At 39.8% G+C, this 24,259-nt stretch overlaps 1 protein-coding gene and 1 long non-coding RNA gene across 7 annotated transcripts in view; both read left to right on the top strand.

Annotated features, from left to right (window-relative positions):
• The window catches only part of CTBP1 (C-terminal binding protein 1), a 235,412-nt gene that overhangs the window by 89,193 nt on the left and 121,960 nt on the right, over positions 1-24,259 (top strand). The window contains exons 2-3 of one of the 6 annotated variants that reach the window (XM_064418953.1): positions 5,229-5,339; positions 5,742-5,927. The exons of the other annotated variants lie outside the window; for them this stretch is intronic. The gene's annotated coding sequence lies outside the window, so the exon portion shown is untranslated. The remainder of the gene's footprint in view (positions 1-5,228; positions 5,340-5,741; positions 5,928-24,259) is intronic. 6 annotated transcript variants of the gene reach the window in all.
• On the top strand, positions 21,760-23,611 carry LOC135299635 (uncharacterized). Its single transcript, XR_010361601.1, has 3 exons — positions 21,760-21,857; positions 23,264-23,332; positions 23,428-23,611. It is a non-coding gene; the product is annotated as an uncharacterized LOC135299635 (long non-coding RNA).

Raw genomic sequence — 24,259 nt, forward strand, 5'->3', positions numbered from 1 at the left:
TTCCTGGGCTGGTGTGTAGGCAGAAAACATGGGGGGTGTGTTTGGGGTCTGGCACACAGTATTGGAATGGATTTTGGAGGGAACAGCGCTCTCTATCCTGAAACTGCAGATGAGGACTTGCAGTGAGATGGGGAGTGCAGCTGGACCTTGCAGTGTCAAAGCAATGGGTTGTCTCCTCAAGATCCTTCTGCTCTACATCCCTGTAGTGGTCACTCTCTTACCATTTTATGTGGTTACTCCTATCAAATCTGTCTCTTCATAGACCACTGTGTCTTTTACTGTTTGCTTTTCCTGCACCATGGCGTGGAGGGTGCCTCTCGCCACTGCTGGTGAAGCTCAGAAATAGTCATTAATGTCTAACTGCTAAAATTTGTGTGTGCATCCTAGGAAAGGCAAGTTCACAGGAGGGTAAAGTAGCTTCAGGAATGCTGATTCTCCTGCTTGGTAAGGGCTGGCTTGGTAGGAGACATCAGGATGTGCTTTTGGAAAGATGGATTTCCCATCATGGGTCGACTTAGGGCACAACGAAAAATGGGCAGAATGAGGAAAGACTGTGGAAAAATGTTAAAAATAATTCTGTAGCACTTCTCCCACTTTTCATACATGGCCTATATTGACTAGTAACCATCCAGGCTGCTGCTGTCTCTCATGAAAGAAACTGTGCAAAGGTAAGGTCTCAGCCTGACACAGCAGGATGGGCAACATTCAGTACACAGAAATTGTTCTGAAACATTGACACTAAGTGCTGTTGGCACAACATCCTGCAAATTTTGAAGCACCATATTAAGTACATCCTCAAACTAGAGGTTGTACAACTTGGAGAGTCTGGTGTGTTCGTTCTCTTGGGCTGTGTAAGAGATCTCAGTCCTTGCTGCTATTTTTGCTTTCATTCAGGGCAAAATAATTGAGGTCGCTCATCAAGCAAGCTGTGGTGCTGTGAAGACAGCAGCAGACTGTGCTGTGTGCTACCTTTGCATCCACGTTTTAGGAGATGAAGTAAAAATAGTTCCAAGTGTCATATCTTGGTGAAACCATCCAGCAAAACATCCTGATTCTTGTACAGATACTTAGTTTAACCTGCTTCTGCTACCTGAGTCTTTGCTTCTAATTGATCTCTTAATTGATAATTGCAAATTATTACAATTGCTCAGTCAGAGTGAAAAATTATGTGTAACAGGTTGCTGTTATAGTGGAGATCAATCTTGTTACCTTAGAGCTAGTTTAATGTACTGAAGGAAAGAGCCCAGACTAGTTAATTGTCTCTTCTTTGGGTTATCCTTCTATGAAATGGGGATAATCATCATTATGAAAGGTACTTTAGGACTCACTAAATATTTTTGAAGCACTTAGGAATCGTAGTTAAAAAAAATAATTGCCTAGTAAATTGTCTACTTAATAAAATATAAAAATAAAATATGTAGAATATATTAGGCTTCATAATAATTTAAATAGATGCATGTAGTTTATTTACCTTCTCAATAAGAACTAACAACCACTGAAAGCAAGTAGGTCTTTAGGAGAACTCTATTGGCAAAATGAGATTATTTAAATTAAGGTTTCCAGTTCACTAGCTTAAATTACTTTTACATTTATGATTTAGGCTCTGATTTAAATCATACTTTGTACTGTTAGTGTTTAAAATTTATCATCAACATTGAAGCTGTGAACACAAAAGACGTTTTTGGCAAGACTTGCGGAATGCAATGTCAATATATTTCTCTGGAATACTAAAAATTTAGAAAACAAAAACTTTCTCTTGACACTTATGACTTTTGATACATGGGGGGAAAAAAAAACTTTAAAAGACAAGCTGCAAATGGTTGTTTTTAGTCAACAGACCAATGGGTGGCTGTTCCAATGGCCTGGAAGGGCCAAGGGCTGAGTGGAGGTACTGCAGGCACGTGGCTCTGTGGTCATTGGCCCTTTTAGAAGGGAAGGAATACTTATAAAGACTTTCTTGAATAAATAACATCAATCTCTTCATCAAATATGAAAGGACTGGTAATGTTTGCTGTTGTTTTTGTTGGTTTAGAGAAGTACCAAGAAAAATTGTTTTGCATTACCAGCAGAAATACTGCCGAGTGGAAAGGACTTCCTAGAGCTTTTTATTCATTTATTGTTCTGCTGAGCAATTAGAGGAACAAAATCTCTTTACATCTTTTTTACACTTGACAGATTGGCGTTTGTTTTTCTCTCTGTTTAAAAAACCCCAAACAACCAAGAAGCTGGGATTTTCTTCAGCAAGGAAGGAAGTTTAGACCAGAAGTTTCCAGAATTTGTGACTCTTATTCTTGTGTTACCACAGCTGGGAATACTGGGGAAGGTGTGGGCTTCATGTGAAAGTTGCAGGTAGCCTTGTAAACTGTTGAAGGCTGTAAATCCTCAAAAACCACCTTTGGCTCCCAGCAGTTTTCCAGGGATCCTGGGGCAGCCAGGGTGAGTGTGGTCCCAGGGGTGGGTGCCATAGGTGATGCTCAGGTGAGTGCACTGGGAACATGGTGCATTAACCTCTCTTGCTTGATCTCTTTTGGACGGTCTAAGGGGATGGATGAACTGCTCACTCCCTTCACAGGACCTGTGTATGCTCAAGTTTTTTCAAAATTAAATGCCTGTGAAGTCAGGAGCAGAAGTAAATCCATGCTCTAGGCATGGACTCACTAGCCCTTCACTTGCCTTTAGGAAATGTTGTAAACAGGGATCTATCTGATTTGCATTTGTTACAAAACGGTAATTTCAGCTTTAAATAATGATGCTTTAAATCGTGATTTGCATTTGTATCTTCAAGGAGTAAATACCAGATTGCAGGTGTAGTTTCATACCTTCCTTTTTTCATTCTTCCTTAGACTATCTTGGAATAGAATAACCTTGAGTTGTTACTGTAGCTTATTGGCACCACAAGAATTTTGAAATCCAAGTTCAATAATCATATTTCCTACCCTCTGGGAAAAAAAAAAAAAAGAAGGAAAGACATCCATTATTTGCTGAATTGTTCAAAAACATTGTTTGGCTTGTTTTGTGTGTACCCACTTAAGTGACCAGAATGTCAATGGAGGCTTTGTTTAAATGTTTTTCTTTATTTTTTTCCTTCCAATCCCACCCACACATACACCTGTTCATCTAAGTCTTTTGGGCCAGATATCAGTTTATTTGGTTGGGCTTTATGGCTTTTTTTTTCCCCCTCCTGTTTCATTCAGTTAACTGCTTGCTGTCAGTTCTGGCACATCCCCTTGTTTTCTGTAAGTTGCCCATGGAAAAAAGGCTGGTTTCCAAAGGCAGAGAGGTAATCTGGCTGGGAGTTGGATTAACTGTTGCAGTAGCTCATGATAAACATCTGTTGCAATACTCCCAGATGAGAACATTGCTTTCAAAACTATTTACTGCACATTTTGAACTGTTCACTTTACTTGGAGTTTTATTTTTTCGCCCTCCAATTACTAAATTCTTTAGAAAGGACATAAATCCATAGAGTCCATCTCGGAGACTGTGTTTATTTTATGATACAGACAAGGAAATGGGGTTTTTGAGTTACTGGAGCCCCTGAATATTTCTGACTGAGCACAGAAGTGTGTGCATTCCTCAATAAAATGCAAGTGCAGAGCAGGCCCCTGGGAGTGCTGCTGTGTGTGTCCATGCTCTGCCTGTGCTGGAGTCCTCTGGATGTTTTCCTTCTGCTCTGAATTTGGCAAGATAAGGCTGGTGGGGAGTGGAGTTTAACTTGGATCTGAAACCCAAGGGTGGGTATGTGGTTGGAAGGGTTTGGCCAACTGGGCTTGGGACTTTGCCATTGAGGAAACCTTCTGCTGTTTGTTTGGAATATTTTTAAAAGTTTGTTTGTTTGTTTTATACATTTTTTTAAAAAAGGTTTTTAATTCTAGATTGAATGGATGAAATAATGATAGTTTCTCCTGCAGCTGGTTTTTGAAGTTAGCTCTGCCAGCAGCCACTTGCTGCTGTAGCTGAGGATCAGCAAGCAAACAAAGCAAGCTTTGGTAGGTTTTCCCAAAACATCAACAACCTTCTCCCCCACCCCACCCAAACCACAAAACCAAACCATTCTTGGTGTCTCTGGGAAAATACCATTGGAAAACGGTATGGAATACCTCAAATGGTGAGTGTTTTCCAACAAATCGTTTTTCTTTCTTATGTTAATAAGGATGATGCTCTTAACATAATCATGTTCAGAGTAGTTTCACTCATATTTCTCAGAAGCTGAAAAGTATTTTGCGCTGAATTTCATATCTAAATGTTTCCTATCACAATCAAAGAAATCATCTGGGTACTGTACATATGTGTTAATTTTTACCAGTATTAATTCTCTTTGCATAGCAGTCTAATGAACATGGACAAGGAAAGGGAATTTCCAAATACCAAAGTTACTTGTGGCAAAATACAGGAGTCTGTACCTTTATTTCTTGCTGATTTTCTTCGGTCTGGCAGAACCCATGTTGTTTTAGCAATAAATCTGTAAGAACAGCTGTTCTGATTCAGAGCAAGCACTTACAATTCAATATCCTGTCTCTGATGGTGATCAGCAGGTATCTAGGGGAGCATACAAGAACAGTGATAAAGTGATGGAATCTAAGGTGAGATTTCTTAGTTTACCAGTTTTATGGTGGCATCAGGATTTTCAGAATCTGCTCCCTAATCATTATGCTGAAGTGACAGGCGTGAGACACTTAACAGCCTCAGCTTTCTCTTAAAGACTCTGGTAGTGATAGGATGATAAAAAAAGGAAAAAAAACCTGAAAAGTAATAGATGGTATGTAAAAGAGAGAGAAATAATGGGATGGGCTGGGAAAAGGGGAAAAGGGACTACAGTTACTGCATAGTGTAAAGAAATGGCAGAAAAAGGTTGGCTTGTTACCCAAGATGTGAGACCCTCCTGCACTGGAGCTCACAGAGACCTTGCCCTGCTGGGCTCAGTCATCCCCTACATCACATCATTTGGGCATGGGGGGAGAAAGGCAAAACCAGGACATGGAGAAATAATTGGCCTGAGCCTGGTTCAAGAAACATGGTAAAGGACAGACAAATTAAGTGTGGGAGAAGAAACACATGGGAAAGAGGAGCATGATGATGGGAGTGTCCAAGAAACCTGTAGAAATGGAATTATTCTGTCTGTAAATATCTGTCCATTCAAATTGATGAATAAGAAATGTTGTCTGTGTAGAAAATTTGTTTTGCAGGTTTGTACTGACACCCTTGGAGCATTGCTGTATTTTTCCCAGGCTTCAAGACACCCGGGTTTTATTTTTAGTGCTGTGAACCTGTTCCAGCTTGCTGCAGTCATTACTACTAAGACCATCTAAATAGCAACTCAAGAATGCTATTAAAGCAATGTAAATAGTAATAAATTGTTTTGGCCTTGTGTGGATTAAAAGGTACACTTAGGATGGACTTGGTTTTGGGTCAGGTTTTTTTAATGCTCTCTAGCAAAAGCGTGACAAGCCTTACTTACATCACTGGTGTGCAGAGGTGATGGTGCTGTACTTTAAATAAATACACGAGGGCGTTGTGACTGGGATATTCACTGGAACAGTCACTTAAAAGCAGATTTTTAAGGGAAGCTTTTACAAAGGTGTGTGGAAAACTGTTATTGACTATCTAAAGCAAATTCAAGAATAATATCCAGGAGGTGTTGCAGTGGGTGAGGAGGTGTTAAAGCAAACTGCTCACCAAAATAAGTCATGCTGCAAGCTAGGATCAAACCTGACAAATCCAGCCTTTATTGTATGTGTCAGGATGAAGAGGAGAGGATGCATTTGAGTACAAAAGGGCAAAACCCATCCTGAATTTAAACACAGTTTACATAATCCTGTGAGCAAGAAGGGGAGTTGATGCAGCCAGCTTGGTGGTACCTTACAGAAGGAACAGCTTCATCTGTGGGTAGAGACCAGGCAAAGGAGATTCATCAGCTCGTAGACAAGGTGGGTACAAGATTAAAAAAACCCCCATACTGGTCTTTAATAAGTTGATGTTCTCATAATTAAATAAATAATTAAAATACTTAATAATGAAATAAATGAATAATACTGCTAGTATTGTGTGTGTATGATATTAGAACAAAGTTTCCCATAATTAAAGGAAAATGGTGCAGGAACAGCTTCACTAGTATGGGAATGGGAGGGACTAAGACTCTTTCAGGATTCAGCTTCATTTACCTTTTTAAGAGGATTGCAGGCCATGGATCTTTTCTCAGTTCCCAAGAACTGGAAAAGCTTTTCCCAGCCTGGCATTCTCAAATCCAAGTAGCCTGGAGTCTGGGGCTGGTTTTCCCCAATATCTGCTGTGGAAGATGCTTTGATTTGCACCCTGTCACTGTTGCAGCTGTGGCCAGGAGAACTGTAGGAGTGAATTGTGCTTTTTCTTTTTGCCAGAGAATTTCACCTTTTCCACTGATTATCCATGCTCCTGGAGAACCTGAGTATTCGTTTGCTTTCTGTTAGCAGATAATTTTAAATGCAACTTCCACAGTTACTACTCTCAGTAGGAAAACAGGAGGTCTAACAAGGCATATATAAAATAAAATTTTCCAAAATCTAATAATCTGTGTTATGCTTGTTGCCCTTACTATGCAGCTTTTTATTAAAAGGTTTGTAAAGGTAGCATGTCAACACTGACTTTTCCCTCCCATTGCAGCAATTTCTTGTGTGTTTTAGATGCTGTATAACCACCTTAGAATAAACAAACATTCTCCAGCATCAGCCTGGATGCATTTTTACAGCACACTCAGGAATTTTTTATGGATAGTTTTGTATTTTCTCTTCTGTTACATACCTCCAGGTGTGCCTACCAAATCCTTTCTAAGCATCCCTGTGATTTCATTGGCATGCACAAATAGATGTCTCTGTTATATACTGAACATAAAAGAGAATTTACTCTTGAATTTCAGCCTTCACTTCAAAATGTTTGGTTTTCCTATATCCTTACAGAACTGACTCGACTTTGAAAAGGAGATGCCTCCAAATCAGGGAGGAATCTGATGGCATATTTGCACATCAGATTACAGTGACTTTTTTACACTCCGATTTTATTTAACTTGTATAATTCTGTTGTGGTTTTTAGTAAACAGAAGTAGCCCTACAATTCTGTTTCACAAATGCCTCATTATGCTGAGCTGTTAATAGTTCTGTTAGTATTGTTAAAGTATTAACAGAAGAATAATAATTGCTCTGCTGTAATTGTATTGAGGCTAAAAAGGCATTCTCATAGAATATTAATGAGAGCCTTTTTCAAGGTATGAATTACTGTTCTTAGGACAGAAAATAAACAAAACAAAAGTACCATCCTGGAAGAACATAATAATAAAAATCAATAAGGCTTCAATTTAGTCTTGAACTCCCTTGCTCCTCCTCTCCTGACCCCATTTGTGCTTCCTGTAGGTGCCAGGGATCTGCTCTGCACCATTTGTGCTCCGGTACCTCAGCACCACGGGGGGCTGCGAGACTTTTAACAATGAATTTTCTTTTTTTTTTTTTCTGTTTATCTCAGCCTTAGATTACTTGAACCTTATTTAGTCTTAAAAACTGTGACTGTGGAGCTAATATTTTATGCAGCATTGAGAGGAGCTGGAAGTGCTTTTCATTGCTATGCAAAATGCAGCTGGGGAATAGTGCAGAATTAACGACAGGGAGTTGTGCTCTTGAGAGTGGGAGCAGTAGTTTATTTTCATTTCTGTCATTAAATATCTTATTACCATCTATTTGTTTTTTTCTTTCCTCTCCCCTACAGTGGAAAAAAAAAAAAAAGGGGGTGATTACTAGAAGGTAGGAATTGTACAAATGCTGGAAAATACCTTAAATCAGTGACCTTCAGTTGACCTCCACCACTGCTGGTGTGAGCCCAGCCTGGTATTTTTTTCCATAGCTAAGTTAGTACCTCTGCCATCTTTTTCCTTTTATCAGATCTTACTCAATTTTATATCAAGTTTCTGATTTGTAAGCAAAATCCAAATATAGGAATAATTAAAAGAATGATCTCTTGTAAATCTGAAGAGAGTGCATCAAGGCATAATGAAGCACAAGTGTTTCCTGGGATTTGCTTGACCATTAAAAATTCGCAGTTTATGTTGCATAATACAATTTTCTGACTGTTTTTGGTAGCAGTTATTTGTAAGTAGGAAAATGAGCTGCCGTTGCAATGCTTGGCTTTTTCCAGACCCATTGACCTGAATGAAAAAAGACAGTGCAAACTTTAGTTTGTTGTTTGTTTTCTCAGATTTGAAAGAAGCTTCAATTTATGTTCTAAAGCATGTAATTTCTTTTTTTCAGTCTCATGTACCAGCTCCTTGTCATCCTTCATTCTCCCTCGTCTGACATCAGTTTCTCTCTTGTCCATTTAAAACTGAAACTTGAAAAACTGCAGTTTTATACTTTATATTATTCTTCTACCCCGGAGCTGTTTTTAGTGTCTTTATTGCAAGTAGACAGATGGTGATATTTGGTTTCCTGTCAGTTTTAATGAATATAGATAGGAGTGATAAGAACATTTGCTTCGTTTAGCAAACTTCCTTTTCTGGCTTTTAATTAATGAAGTGCTCACTGGTGTGCCGCTGCTTTTGTATGTGCTACAGTAAAATCTTTTATACAACTCAACTCGTAGTGTCAGATAATGAACAAAAGAGGTTGAAAATAACTTTTTTCTCCCAAGATCCTTTAAAGTTTACTTACCCAGGCTTGGAACACTGCAGACATCAGCCATGGAACTGCTCGGACGAGCTGCTGTAGCAGCATCCTTTGTTGCTGCATATTTTGGTCATATTTTGTTTTTATACCAAAGGAAGTGGTCTGTGTTTGGTGTTCACTTAACCTTGGGTGAGGTTCAGCTCAGCTTTGGAGCAATTTGCTTCTCATGCAATTTCTTAAATAGAATGAGGTACAGAGCAGAAATTTTGTAAAATGAAAAAAAAAAACAACCTTTGGCTTTTCAACTTTTTTTTTTTCCATCCTGCAATTTGTCCTGCCTTGGAGAGAACCAAAACATTAATCTTTAACATTGATTTTTCTTTTTTTTTTTTTTAATAGTTTGATTTCTGTGTTAGCTTACCACAGGCATTATTTTAGATTCTTGTAAAATGTTTTAGAGTCCATTATTTTTAAGATCTTTCTCCAGTGTTTAACACTAAGAGGTTTTCCTTTCTTTTTGTGTATATTGGGGTTTTAATACTAAGGCACGTCAGTCCTTGTAGGCAAAGTTGTTTAAATAATTTCTTCTTTGCCATAACAGTTTGAGTTTTTTAATGGTAAAAGTAACCATGTCTCTGTGTGTAAAACATTGCAGTGGGTAAAGTCTGAATCCTGGCTGTGGATTTAAAATCTCTGCTTTAGCTTTGTACCTCTAACAGTTCAAGATCTCACTAGATGGAGAGGAGTGGAGTGAAGGACCAGAAGGTGATCTTTGGGAACAATATTTTCTGAAGCATCTGACTATTCCTAGTTCTGAAGAAACTGATTTTAAACCTGTTCTGTCTTAATATTCCTGTTTCCTGAGTTAAAAAGTGGACTAGATTTTGTACTTTTTTTGGGACTTTTGTTTTGCTGTAGCCTTATAAGGGTAGGATTTGGTTCCCTGGTGGCAAATCTGTTCGGGGGAAAAAAACTTGGTTTATTTTAGCAAAGCTGTTTTAAAATACTCCAACAAGCCTGGCAGGAGGCAGAAATAGTTGTTATTTTATATTATTTCTTAGGTCTTTCTGAAAACGTCACAAAGTGCAAACCCCGTTCCTATGGAAAACTCTTCTCCTAGTGAAAGATACTTCCATTTTAAATGAGTTAAAACCAAACAAATTGTTTTCCCTGATGCATTTGGTGAAGGAAAACCATCAGGTGTGTGTGGTACATTTATTGCATGGATGGTGTCACCTCTGCAGACAAACAGTGACTGAGGTTTTGAAGGTGTCCTTCCTTCCTTCCTTCTTTCCTTCCCAAAGGTCACAAGTAAGGACACAAACCCATGAAAGGACGTCCCAGGAGCAGTTCATGTTTAAATAACTCCTCACTTTGTGTTCCCTGTTGGTGGGTTTGCAGTTCTGGTGGCTGTGTTGGTTGGTGATGAGGACGGACATGGGAACCATTCCAGGGGGAAACAGGGATCTCTGTGCTCCAGGACCTGGAGGACAGCTCACCTTCTGTGGGAACAACCCAGGCATGCTCATCCACTCTGTGAAATTAGCCCTGCTCCAGGCAGCAGTGCAAAATTCCAGGGCCAGTTTTAAGCTATTTTCCGTGCAGAAATAAATGTAAGCAAAAAATACATGGTGGTGCCTCCTAATGTGAAGGCAAGAACGTTTTAACATTGTTAGTTGCAATATTAAGGTTGTGCTTTCATCTCTTTCTGGTTCATTGCCATCCTTCAGGAAACAGAACTGCGTGTCTTCTCTCTTATAATAAAAGAATGCTTTCTGATGCCTCTAAGCTGGTGTTCCTCGCTGTATTTGACATAGGTATTTGTGAATTTTATATGAAATCCACGCTTGAATTAATGGGAAAAATACACACATTTAATTCAGACTGAATAAAACCTCCCTCTGGAAAGAGCCCATAGTTTGTATGTGTGGGGTTTATTTTTTCTTTAGCATTTGCTTCTTATTCTCTGAATAATTGTAGTTGCATGTTCTCCTTTTCAATATTTGCCAAAATCTCCAGCAGTTCTTATTCTCTCATATCTCGTTCAGTCATGAGCCAGAAGGAAAGAAAGTCATCTGGAAAAGAAAACCCACAGGGCTTCATTCCCTTCCCACGCCCCATCATTTTCTCTCCACATATTTGAAGATGTGAAGCAATTTAGATCAGCGTTCTCCATCGTTCCTTTTTCCTAACCCAATTCCTCTTCTTGCAGAGAGAAACAAAAGGAAGATACAGAAGAGAAGTTGAAGAAGAAAGGAAAGACAGAGGAAAAAATAGTGGAGAAAATCAGAACAGAGTTGGCTTTTCTAAAAGGAGTTGTCCAGGAAGCAAAATGAGCAGTTTCCCTCCTTTTTTTCTGTTTTTAGCCCATCCCAGATACTGCAATTCTGAGATAAGTGGGTCAGGCAAAAGGGCATAATTAGTAGTGATTTCACAGTTGCTGTGGGTGCAGGAGAGCATAGTGGGAAGAATGGATTCAAGGAAATGTTGGCAGGCTCTCAGTGGAAAGCTCCCAGCTGAGCCCCAGGGTGCCATGCCCATCTTCTGCCGTAAGATTTGGGCTGTGCCAGCCAGGTGGGAGCTGGATCAGAGTGGGAAGGGAGCAGATGGATGCTCCACTGGATGCTCTAGTGGATGAAGGGCAGCACATCTTAAGTACACTGAATTTAGTATGGGACAGGATGCATTTGTGAGAGCAGCTGGGGAAAGGATGGATCAATGCTTTGAAAAGCATTGTGGGGAAACAAAGAGCTAAGTACCCTGACCAGGGGGCATAATGGGACATAATTTTTTTTCTGTCAGATATTCTGAGTTTATTACTAAGGAACATATTTTGTTGCCCACATGCACCTCCAGTTTCTGTTACCTTGCAGTGCTTTGTTTCCTCTGGTTGGTGATCACGTAGCATCAGGGAGGCTTGTGTGGGATGTGCTGCACATGGTCCAAGGACAGCATTCTGTGCATTTCTGCTGAGAGATTTAACTTGATTTTAACATCTGGAGATAAGAGACAGCACATGCAGCAAGTCACAGTTTGAAGGTGCTGGTGCAGAGAAACTTCTTCAAACAGATGTAGTGGCATTGCTGTCATGGAAGATGGAAGGACAAACGCATTGCATTGTTCAAATCTGCTTTCTGCAAAGTTTAATTTTATTTGCTTTTCTTTTCCTGATGGAACCAAGTTGCTGTGCCCTGGTCAGGGGCTGGTGCCATGTTTTTGGATGATCATAAAGCCCTGATGGGTCTTTCTGAACTCTGGTGCCCCATCTGCTCTGGGAGAGGTGGAACCCCTTGGATTAATATTCCCAAAAGTCTCTGTGCTTGGATTACGTGTGGCCAACATCACCTGCTGGTGCTGTCACCTGAGCCTGCAAGAAAAGCTTTTTCTCTTGTTGAGGAGGAAATGCTTGAACAGGAGCTTTTTACATCCCTATGACACATTGAACTCAGCCACTTTGGAAGTTTATTGGTGGGAGCAGCGTGTCCTGGTTGCTCATAAAGATTCTCTTCATCCAGCTGTGGCCTTTTGGGGCCAGCTGTTGGGAGATCACTGCCCTGCATCCCTTGCTGGATGGGTTTGTGAGGTTGGACACTGCTTGCAGAAGAAGGGCAATGCATGGGATGGGCTGTCCCTGATGGAGAGGGGGAGTGCAACACCTTGGGATGATAATCTTATTTTTTTGCCACCAGAAAAAAAGTAAATTTATGCTTTTAGATCTGTAAAAGTGCTTGTGGGTACCAACATGTTGCAGAATCTCGTGGTTTCAGCTCTTGAATGCAGAGGATGAAGCAGAAGCATCTGAGGGGCTGGGTTTTTATTTTAGACCAAGTCTGTGTTTCTGATTGTAGGACATATATGGGGGATCTGAACCTTGTGCTATTGAACCTTTGTCCTTTTCATGAAAATAAAAAGACTCTTCTCTCTGTGGTTATGTCTGTGTTATTTTGGTTAAATAACTTGAGATCTTTATTCACGTGATTTGAAATGTTTTGGGATTATTGCTAAAAAAATCAACCCAACTTTCTGAAGGATTTTGAAGGAAAAAAAAATTAATTTCTCTGAAAGCAGTAGCTCAGTCATCAGCAGGTCTGTTCTGAGAATGAGTGTGTACAGCCCACACAGGGGCACATTTGATTGTCGGATAGACATCAGTAACTGGTATTTTTCTTCACAAAAGACCCTTTTACTTAATACTAAAGACGTATATAGTCCATTTTTTTCAAAAAGAGCATCTGAAAAACTGCTTTAGAAATGTTAGTTATTATCAAACACAAACTTTGGAACATTTTAATTTTTCTAAATTATGGTATCAGTGCAAAGACAATAAATTGGAACTGGAGGATGCTTTCCAATTTCTCTGTGCTTTAGACAAAACATTTGTGCATCTGTATCTTTTCTTATATGTTGGAAGTGCCATATGGAGAGGTCACTCTGTATTTCAACTGGCAGATGAAATAGGCTGGAAGTAGGAAGAAACTCTAAACCAAAGGGTTTTTCAGTGAAGGAAAAGCCCCAGATTTGCTTTTGTCCTGTGGTGGACATTTATATTGTTGACTAATAATTATGATTTGTTGTATTCTAACAAAGAGACATCAGTGGGCGATTTTTTGGTGAAGGGGGAAAAAAGATGACATATGTAGGAATAATGCTGTCTATAAAAGGCAGAAAGCTTGAAGGCAGATACAGTGAGCTGGAAAATGGTGATCTGTATCCTTAGTAAACAAAATGTAGGTGAGCAACTGCAATTACATCTTTTACACACAAATGGGGAAAAAAACCCCCTTCAGTTGTGTCTGAGTAGCCAAAGCAAATTAAATGCAGGGGCTTAAAAGAGATGATGAAAAAAATAAGGGAAGAAAATACCAAGTATTTGGCAAAAGCCTGGTGGGGGAATGTGATTATCATAAAGGCCATTGGGGAAAAGTGCAGTCGATGACTTCATGGTCATAAGAAGATGCTGTTCCTCAGTTTTGTAACTTGCAGAGTAGAAGCAGCACAATTTAGATCTGTCCAAAAAGGCTCCAGGAACAGTGAGGACAAATTTCTGTTGATGCTGTGCTGTGAAGCAGTGGCCTGATGGCATTGTCTGCCAAAATTATAGATGGCTGAGGTCTCCAGGGAGGATGGAGAGCAAAGTGATGGTTCTGCTTTGGTCTTAACCAATGCATGTTGTGCACCTTTGCAAACCTTAATGTTGGTTTTATCATGGAGAAACTCAGAGTGTGAGCTGTGAGCATAAGAGTGATGGAGTTTGCTCAGATCAAGGAACAGGATGGGCAGGGTCTGAACCTGGCTGGATGCTGGAGGAGGAGGAGGACTCATTCATGGGAAGGAGAGGCATGTCAGAAAACAGAGTTAGGAAGTGATAGCCTTGGGAAGGTCAGATCTGTAAAAAACCAGAAGTGTTTAACTGTGAAGGACACGAGTTTGAGAGGGGTGAGACTGTTGTAGATGCTCTGGGTGAGTAGGAGTTTAGCACTGACCACAGTTTGCCAAGCAGAGGTGGTGAAAACTGGAATATAGGGCTGGAAATGGAAGTATTTTCTTCCTTAAAAAGGATTTTTCCTTCATGTTTTTAGCCCTCTAATGGATTCTTGGTTTGAGAATAATTGTGGTTATTTTCTTGTTCTTTTTCTCCCTCTTGTTCCAGCCAAAAATAGAATTTTATGTAACAATCAAAGGCACAAAGTTTATTTCTTGAAGGAGATGTTTAATGCTAACACGTCAGGACAGTGTTTTGGTGTTGTTTCTATTCCTTTCCTCCAACCAGGAGAAATCACATGAAATTTATCATTAAATCAGAGGCACAAAAGGTTTTCTCAGCAGAACGTGGTGTCAGTACTTTGACTTAGAAAGGAGTTGTGCAATTCCACGCTGTATTTTTCCTCTTGCAATCCACTTGTCACAGTATGTTGTTCCCATTATGAGCTCATGCTTCAGGAAATTGTGCCACTTTTTTTTTTTAATTTAAATTTTTTTTATCACAGGATTTTCAAAGTGAGTATATCTGCTCCCTATAATTTCAAAGCAGAGAAAGAGACTTCCTAGGGCATGTTCTAGCCTTTCTATTTCTGTAACAAAGATCTGCAACTTGGTGGTAGAAGACAAATGATTCATTTTGTCAGGAAAATACCACTTTTCTAAGTGGTTGTCAGGGCATGTCTGAAGCAAACACAGAAAGATTAAAAGCAATCATCTTATGTAAACGTTCAGCAGGACTCCGGGAAGCAGATAAGGAATCAGCAGTCAAGAAACTTCGGATGGGTTGCAATAAATATCTTATCCTATATATATATTTCCATAGTGGTGTGGGCTTGTGAATTGTGGGGCCATTTGCAAGGAAATACTGAATGTTGTTTTATACCAATAAACAGATTTTTGCCTGGGTTTCATTGCTTAAAGAAGATTTGAGTAAATGTAATGTAATTTTTTTAAGCAAACCAGGTTGCAGTGAGAAGAAATATTACTTAAAACTCCAAGTGATTTCAGGAGTAGTGGAACTGCCATGGAAAGATTTATCAGCAATATATTTTGATGAATAAAATATGTGTGTTGCTTTATTCTTTCATCATGAATCAGGAAAACCCCTGCAAGAGGCACAGGAAGGGCAACTGTGTTTTACATCTTGTCCATTGTTCCCTTTTAGTTTGGCTCTGTGCCCTTCTGATAAAAATTTGTGTTTCTATAAATTCACATTATATACATTTGCATCACATTTATATATATATGTAAATTATGTCAAGATATCAAATGCTCTTGGAATTATTCATTCTTCATGCCAAGATGTGTCCATGATAAGCTGCAGACAGTTTTTCAGATCTATTAGAAATACTTTGATGAGCCTTTTCCCCTCAGTTTTGGTGTTTTTCCAGAAAGAGCCCATTGCCTCTTTTATTCATAATTTAGTGTGATTATCTGTCATTGTCCCAAAAGGATTCTGACAGAAGGTTGCCCTAATATGAAAGGCTTTTAGCTGGCAGTGGCAGGAGAATCCTGCTGGTCCCTCAGGCTGCAGGAGGGGAGCAAGGCACTGAATTCCCACGTGCTCACAGTCTGATGGGAGCCTTTGAACCAGGGTTGCCTTGGATGTAGGTCCACTCCTTGGAAATTACTGCTTGAATTTGGAAATTCTGCCTTTTCCACCTGGCCCAGTGCTAATCTTTTGTGCCCATCCAGCAGCTTCAGCATTGCTGGTGCCCTGGTCCCTTGGAAAATGTGAATTTTGAGTTGCATTTCAATGCATGGCACGCTAGGTAAGAGAAAAAGAAAACTGTTACAGGCTCTTCATGGTACACTTCTGCCTTTTTTAACACCAGGGATGCACATCTCAGGATGAGTACTGTTAAGTCAACACACTTTTTTTTTTGTTAGCTTTTTCACAGCACTGGTTTATTTTTGAGAGATGAAGATGTCAAGCCCTATAGAGGAATTCAGCATTTTTTGCCCAACTCCTCATTTAGTTTTAGGTCTGTTTGGAAATCTGGTTTTGTCTTGATCCAACCAGATCTCATGATGGTCTATCAGGAGTTTGTCACCTTCTTCATCCTGTTTAATGCCAGCTCTTCTCAAGTTCCTCAAGTAATCCACACTGGTTTATTTACTCGTTGTAAATGGCTTTGGATCTTTTGACTGTTCCCATCACTAGCTGTTAATAAATCTTGACCTCAACTTGGGTTTGGTCTTCTGGTTACTTGTGTTGCAGCATCATTCCATCATGTAGTTTCACAGCATTCCCTGAACTTCTTGACCAGTACATCTATTTCCCAAATCATTAGCAAGCAGTATTGTACAAATTGCATTTTGGAGCCCTCTTTTGAGAAGGAGGTCGGGTTGGACCAGATGATCTTGTTCTCCTTTCCAACTTGCAAAAGTTGTTGCAAGATTTTATGTTGAGGTTTTCTCTTGAGCCTTTGTTGGCTGTTTCTCCTTCCCAGGTTATGGCTTTTCCACTGTGGATCCAAAGCCACTCTTGGTATTCAGCATTAACAATTAATTTAGTAAACTGGCATTTGTTTATTAATCACTCTTAATGTTTACTATGCCCTGTTACCAACCAGAGATCTCCTGTGGTTCATTTAGCACAGACTTGACTGAAATCAAGGCTCAGCAGTGAGGTTCCTGTGCCCAGGCTCTGTGGATCTCATCCCGCATTTCCTTAGCTCTGTGCCCTGATTCAGTGAGATCCTCATGGTACCTACATCAGAGGCTGAAGGTGGTTTCTTGGGTGATCACAGATCTCCTCCTTGTCAGGTTGCACTTCTCCTTGGTGCTGTCAGTCCCAGGCATCCCAGCTCTTCACTTCCACAGCTCTCAGAGTTGGAGTTGGTGTTTTTCATGCATTGCAGCAGCCCTGCTGCTTTGATTCTTTGATCTGGCTGCAGCGTTTTATCAGAGATGGAATTTAAATTTCAAATTTACACTTGTTCATGGAGTTTGTCTTGATAAATGTGCTTTTAGTTAGGTAAATCACTGTTCACTGAAAAACTGTAATGCAGGAAATCTGCAAAGATGATGGTGAGTGTTGCACCTCAAGGTGAAAATGTGACTTCTAGTAAGGGTGGAGGTCCCTGGAGTGACTGGAAAGCACTGTGTTGTCTACCCAGTGTTAGAATGGGGAAGGAGGAGTGGCTGCTGAGGGTTTGTTGGGAACTGAGCTGGCTGTTCCCTCAGTTCTGCTGGCAGAAGATGCTGTCCCATCATTGTGCAGCAGTCTGGGGACACAGGATTTGCCTCGCAGGTGGGGCAGTGGTAGGGTAAAACACATCAGGGGCCTAACACACTGCTGAGGGGAAGGTAATGCCTCCTTCCCTTAAGTTTCTAAATCTGTTTTATTCTTAAAAAATAACACAAGTTGACTTTGGCATCTGTTAAACTTTAGAAAGTAATAAATGCAAATGAAGAGACAGCTGCTGACAGTGTCGGGTTGTTGTGTATGTCCATTTTAGTAATATGTATAGCAAACCAGAATCTTGTGTATTTTTATTCATATTTATTCCTAAAAATTGGATAATTGGTTGCTCTTACTTTCTTAGAAATTCTTGGTTTTGTTCAGTGAGTTTCTCTTTAGATTACATACAGTTTGAGTGGCTTTACTTGATAGTAAATGTAATATGAGAGCAGTAATGCCTCCCAAGGACAGGTTCTAGTTGTTACCTTATCTTTGTGAACACTTGTTTTCAGGGAGATAAAGAAATCTGTATTAGTCTTTTTCACAAAGAAAATGGAAGGTCTTTTAATGGTAAATTTTGAAGTATGATACGTAAAAAAAAAATTCAAAACATTGCAGATCCTTTTACTTTTTTGGGTGTTGTAAGCTTAACCTAGTTTTGAATGTCATTGTGGCTTCAAACAAGGAAAAAAAAAACAAATCAGGAAAAAAACCCAAAAACCAAAAAAGAAAAAACCAACAACAACAACAACCCCCCCCAAACAACAAAACCCAAAAAACCCAAAAAAACCAACAGCAACAAAAAAAACCAAACAAAAACACAATCCCCCCCCAAAAAAAAAACAAAAACAAAACCAAAAAAACCCAACAAAACAAAAAACACCAAAAGCAAAAAAAAAAAAAAGGAAAAAAAAACCCTCCTATTGAGAATTAAATTCTGGAGACATTCCAGCATGGGCTACTATTTCACATACATATTTAATAGTCTTAATTCATATTGAGGGCAAAAAGAGCATTGTTGTAATGGTCCATGACTTAGATTAAATATGCTATTTGAATGGAGCACTCTAAAGGATATGAAAGTGTTTATAAGTTTATTTTTATTCTGACTTGTTACTAAAGCTAGTTAAGAGAGCTGAAAAACATCTCATTTGAAACTGTTTTTCTTGCTATTGCCAAATATTGTCATTCCCCCTCTTCCTCCCCTTGCCTGCAGGTTTTGAAGGGAACCAAAATTAACATGCCTGTCCTTATTAATTACACTTTCTATTTACACAGTGCAATATAGTGACAAAATGAGTTTCCTATTGTACCAATATCTTTATGTCACCACAGCTCTGGGAATATTATTGTTTCTTTCTCTACCTCCATGGAGTCAAATCCGTTTTAAAATTTTTTAATTAGTAAGGTGGAATCTGAGGAATAAAGGTGTGAAAATATCTTCTTTGAAAATATAATTTTCTGAAGATGAGGAATCTTGCTCCTGTTTGCAGTGACAGGAATGTGAATGGTGCATCAGGGGCCTTACTGATTGTGGTAGATGTTCTTAAAATGATGCTACAACTCAAGACACCTGGTTTCAGTGGTGCCCAGTTTAACTCAAGTTTAGCTTCAAAAGGATGTGAGTAATTTTTTTGTGTGGTGTAAATTACTTTCTGCTGATAACAACTTATTTTTTTGCCTCTACTAATAGTTTGCCATGTTTCAAAAAACAACAGTGTGGGTTGAAACTGTAGGAAATTAAGTTGTCTGCACAGATTTATAGTACATAAATTGTCAAACTGCAGGATCTTTATATGGGATTGTTTTTAATGAGGGTAATTTGTTGATTTAACAATTTAACAGGATTCTCTATAACATTTTACTTGATACATACAATATATTAAGTAAAAACCAGAATGATGCAAAATGAGCACTCTGAAGATGAAGTGGATTAGAAACAGGCAGTTTGTACCAGAGTCCTGTAGAGAATTTTTTGTCGTAATCCTTGCTCACATTTTTATCCATTATATGGAAAAAAAAACCCCGTAAAGACATCATTGATGTTTGTTGTTGAGACAAAGATGGAGATTAGTGAGGACAGGAAGTCACAGGCACAGGTAGCTCTGGATCACCTGGTTTTATGGGGTTATTTTAATAAATGATTTCATAAATTGGAGGATGAAGTCAGATGCACAAAAGCAAAAGCTGCATGTCATACTTGCAGTGCTGAGTCAACTCTAGATGAACATGGACTTCCAGAGCTGCTGTTGCAGAGCCATGGCCAAAATGAGGGATCTCTCCCATTTCAGGCACAGGGAATTGCTGCTCCAGGGCAACTGAGAGCTGGGTCCCTCCTCCACCAGGTGGGGAAAGGTTGGAAAGGTGCACAAGGATGATTTAAAGGCCATGCCACTTGAGACAAAAAAGAGATACTTGCCTAATCCAAGATGAAAGCAAAAAATTGTCCAAGGTATGGTAAGTTAGACAAATTGAAGCTAAATATGAGATGATACAGTTTAACCCCAAGAGTAATCCCTCAGTTTATCAGTGCTGAGGGGTGTGGAGAGGATGACTAACACAGCCTGGAGAAATTGGGCTAAGTGTGCAGGAGTTTGGGGATGGAACCATATGATTTTTAGCAGCAGAAAGTAAAGGTCCTGTCACCTGCAGCTCCCTGCACAGGAGCTCTCAGTGCAGGAGCATCATCCAGTGGGTGCTGTGTGGGAAGGAGTGAAAATGCTTTGAGCTGGAGTGTATGTTGTAAATAAGAAACAAGATGAAAAAGAGTGAGTGAGCTGTGCAGTGGCAGGCAGGAGAAAAGGGCTGCAGGGAGATTTTCTGTCATTTTCAGACTTTTTTTGAAGGACAACCTTAGTGCCTTAAGAAAGAAGAAGGAAGCAAAAGCCTACAAAAATCCCATGCATTTTAAATACTGCCAGTTCTTAGAAGTGAGGATAAAACCCTACTGAGTTTCAGAATTTAACAGTTTTAAAAAGGGAGCAGCCAAGGCATTTATTTTGTTTCTGTTGCCTGCTCTACCTAACTTTGGGAAGCTTTGTGATTATTCCCCAAAAATCTTTAATATTCAGAAATCCCATCTAGTTTGGCTGGTCTTTTACACAGAATTGCAGCACTGCTGCACACAACCTACTGTGCCAGTGCTGGGAGTACTTAATTGTGGAAAGCTACTGAATTCAGCTGCCCAGACCTTGGGGTAAGGAAATCTTCATTACAGCATCCTCAGATGTGCAGAGCTAAGAAAACACAATGGGAACAGATGAGCAGGATTCCCACAGCCAGCCCCTCCCCAGGGTCCACGGCAGCATGGGTGGCTTGGCATGTGAGTGAGATTATTATTTTTATTATTGCTTTAAAGCTGATATTAAATCAAAGATTGTACAGGGGCTTCTGCCAACCAAAACAAAAACATTTATAATCCAAGTGGGGCCCTTCAGGGGTGCGTCAGAAATGAAAGTTTCCAAAATTATTTAAGTATACATGAAACAGCTGGAACTGCTTTGGGTTATGTTCTTGCTGTTTTGAGGTAATGCTATGAAAATCAAATATGTTTATTAGTTTCATAAGCTTTGTGCAAGAGTTTACTAGGGCCACTTAATAAGCAGTTTACATTTGGAGATCTGTCCTTTTGTAAATGATATCTCACAGTTTTAATTTCTCTGATGTCTATCACTGTAACCAAGTCTGAAATTAGAGATGGAATCTTCTCCTGAAAATTAAACCCCAATTAATTTCAATTGGAAGGAAACAAGTACTTGAGAGAACTGTATTTGGAGAATGAAGTGTTTATTATTGTTTGAAGGCTTGGGGATATCCTGCTTGAAAGAAGTCGGGAGTTCACTGGCACCCACCCACTTTCCATTCCCTCCCTCACACTGGGGAGTTTGGTCTTGTTTTTTTAATTTTTAATTTTTTTTTCCTTTAATGCAGTCTTATAAAGGGCTTTTTGCAAAGCAAAAGTGATCCTCAACATTTGTGTTTATTAAATCAGTAGTGATACCAAAATGATGTGAGCATTGCAGGTAGGTGCAGCCTCTGCTTTTTTGCAGAGACGAAAACAGGCTGGATTTCATTATTTCATTAGGCTCTGCTTCAGACAGCTCTCCATCTAATTAGGAAATTAAAACCCCAAAGTAGATACACCAGAAAATCAGCATAAAGATTTTCAGTGGAAGGGCTATAAAGTTTGGAGTTAACATTTTAGAAGGCTGATCAGGACCCAGCGTTCACTGCCAAGTCTCTACAGCACAGGCAAAGATGATTTTTCACTTCGTGGAAGCAAACACCATCCATCCATTTCCTGAAAGCACCTTGTGTAGGTACATTTTAAATAATTGGAAAGCAAGAAACACAGTTTTTCTCTTTTTATGGGTTTCCTAAAATACCTCTGGTGAGCTATTTCTTGTTGTCTTGAGGGAGGAGGCAGCGCAGGGGTTGCCATGGCGATGCGATTTCGGTTCCATCACCAGTCAATACAGCAGCGCTGTGTTACACGCTTGGCCCATCTGTTCCCCTCGGTGGAGACCCCATTCAGCTGGAGGTTTCTTTTGTATTCACAAAGTGGGGTAATAAGTGACCTTTTATTATGGGTGGAATCCCTACGTGGGTGGAAAATAACTTCTTTCAGATGTGGATGCTCTCTTTGTAAACGGTGGAGGAAAACAGGCGTGTTTTAAAATTCAAAATCAAAATTACCAAAAGCTTTTCTGATAGAATATTTTTTCAGGACTAATCTGCAGGTCTAGTTCAAAATTGCAAAATGCTCATTTGAGCCCAGTGCTTGAATGAGCAAATATGTTCTGTATCACAGCACTGGTTTCACTGTCTTACTTTTAACTTATGTTGTTTTAAAGAATGTAAAGTCATGAGGTTGGGGTTTTTAAGTTGCTGATTTTTTTTGTGGTGCTTGTAACTGAAAACCAAAAAAAAAGAAAAAAAAAGAAAAAAAAAAGGGAATAAGGTTTTCCCTACCAATTAAAATCCCAACAGAAGCACCATTCATGGCTCCTGCTGTTCCCCGAGGCTTTAGCTGCAGAAGGTGAGCTGCAGAAGGGGATGGAGGCATTCCGGGACGCTCAGCCCTCCCTGGCTGGAGGGAAAATCAATCGCGGCTTGCCGGGGTTGTGTAACCCTGACCCCGAGTACATCCCAGTTATTGCCTTTTGGGGAAAGCCTTGTTTTCCTCTCTGCTAAAATGTCCTGTGCTCCTTGTCTGATTTCCCAGAAAGGGAATCAATGCATAGTGGGGTTTTTTTTTCCTCTCTGCATTTGATACCATCATATGGTAAATATTAAGTTTCTTTGTTTTTCTGCTTCAGAAAAAAAAAAGTGCTTTATTTTCTTAAACTTAGATTAGTTAGAGTCTGCTTAGTAGTGGCGCCATGGCAGATATCCTCCAAACAACTGGCAAAGTTTGGATCAAGGAAAATCTGAATTCAGGCAGACCTTAAAAACATTACATGTAAAATACAGAAGAGTATGTATTTTTAAAAACCATTCGGCTTGATGCAGGTGAAGGAAAAAGATTTCCCTGACATTTCTCCATTTTTCAGTATCTTGCCTCTTTTTTATGGCTGAAGAGGAGATTGAGCCTGAGTTTCTTGGATTGCAGCACTGGGGAGAGCAAGCAAGCCCTGTCTTCTGTAGGCTTGGGTTTGGAGCAAGTGGCAAATTCCCAGCAGAGGATGAGCTGGCTGCTCCTGTCAGTGTGATCTGTAGGGTTCACTTGTCACAGGACTTGCTCTTCCATCTGGGTGCAGATCCCTGTGGGGTCACTGGGGTGGCCCCTGGAGTTCTGCTGGATTAGCATGGACCCACAGAGGACTGGGGCCTGACAGAGGAGAGCCCTGGCCGTGGTCAGTGTGGGGATGAGGTTGAACAGGAACGCTGTTATTTGTTACAATATGATCCTGCCTCAGTCAGGGATCATAAGCACTATCTCCCTTTTTAATGTTCTGATTTATAATAACAGAATCTGCATAAACGGAGCGTTATTGTACAACATCCTTACTCATCTAATTGAGCCTCCTGCTCGTAAAAGGTAATTAAATCCCGGCTGTGTAGCTGTAATTAATGAGTGAGGGTGGGACGCCATCGGCTGTGGATCCATAACCAGTTGTGTCTGCTGTTTCCCAGTGCTCCACTGGTGTCCACGGGGAGCTGCCCAGAGGTGCTGGGCCCTGCTCCCTGCCCTGCCCTGTGTCCAGCTGTGTGCAGCTGTTTCAGCTCCATCAGTAGGTGAGGGTTTTAGCACAGGGCAGGTGTGCTCATGACTTTGGGTTTACCTGTCTGAGCTTGACATCCTCACAGGATGGGGAGTCACGGGGGCACAATATAACTTAATTCCTTTGGAGATTTTTTCTAAAGGTATATTTGGCCTAAGTTACCAAAGCCTTAACTTCCCTGCGAAGGAAAAATGCCATTTTATGCTTTCTTTTGTTAATTAATTTGGAAGTCAACAAAACCCCTGGTTTCTTAGTTGGATGTATAGTACTTTTTGTTAGTGCCTTCTTGATTTTATCCCAGGTGAAGCAAGACTTGGCAAGAGAAGTTTGAAGTTGATTCATCTTCTAATTTAATATTTGGTACTTTCTTTTTGTTGAAAACATACATTGCCTGCACAAATCTGAGTTGTTTAGATGGTTATGTAATGACTTAGCATTAATTTTACACTAAGGAACTATCTTTCATATTCTATAGGTTTTATATTTTAAAAACACATCAGTGGAAAAATGCATCCCCTTATGTTAAGAGAGAAATGAAACTTGGTTTGTGTTCACTGCAGTGCTCACTCTGAGCTGTATTGTGGCAGGACCATCATTTTTTGTTAATGATGTAGAATCTCCCTATTGAAATGGGTTTAATATTACAGTTTCTGAGACAGTAATTGACCATTTGGTCACGGAAGAGGAGATTTTTTTAAAAATCCCCCAGCTCTGGGTGGATGGTGCTAACTTCCAGTGATACC

This window comes from Passer domesticus, chromosome 4 (assembly GCF_036417665.1).
Source record: "Passer domesticus isolate bPasDom1 chromosome 4, bPasDom1.hap1, whole genome shotgun sequence".
Taxonomy (NCBI): domain Eukaryota; kingdom Metazoa; phylum Chordata; class Aves; order Passeriformes; family Passeridae; genus Passer; species Passer domesticus.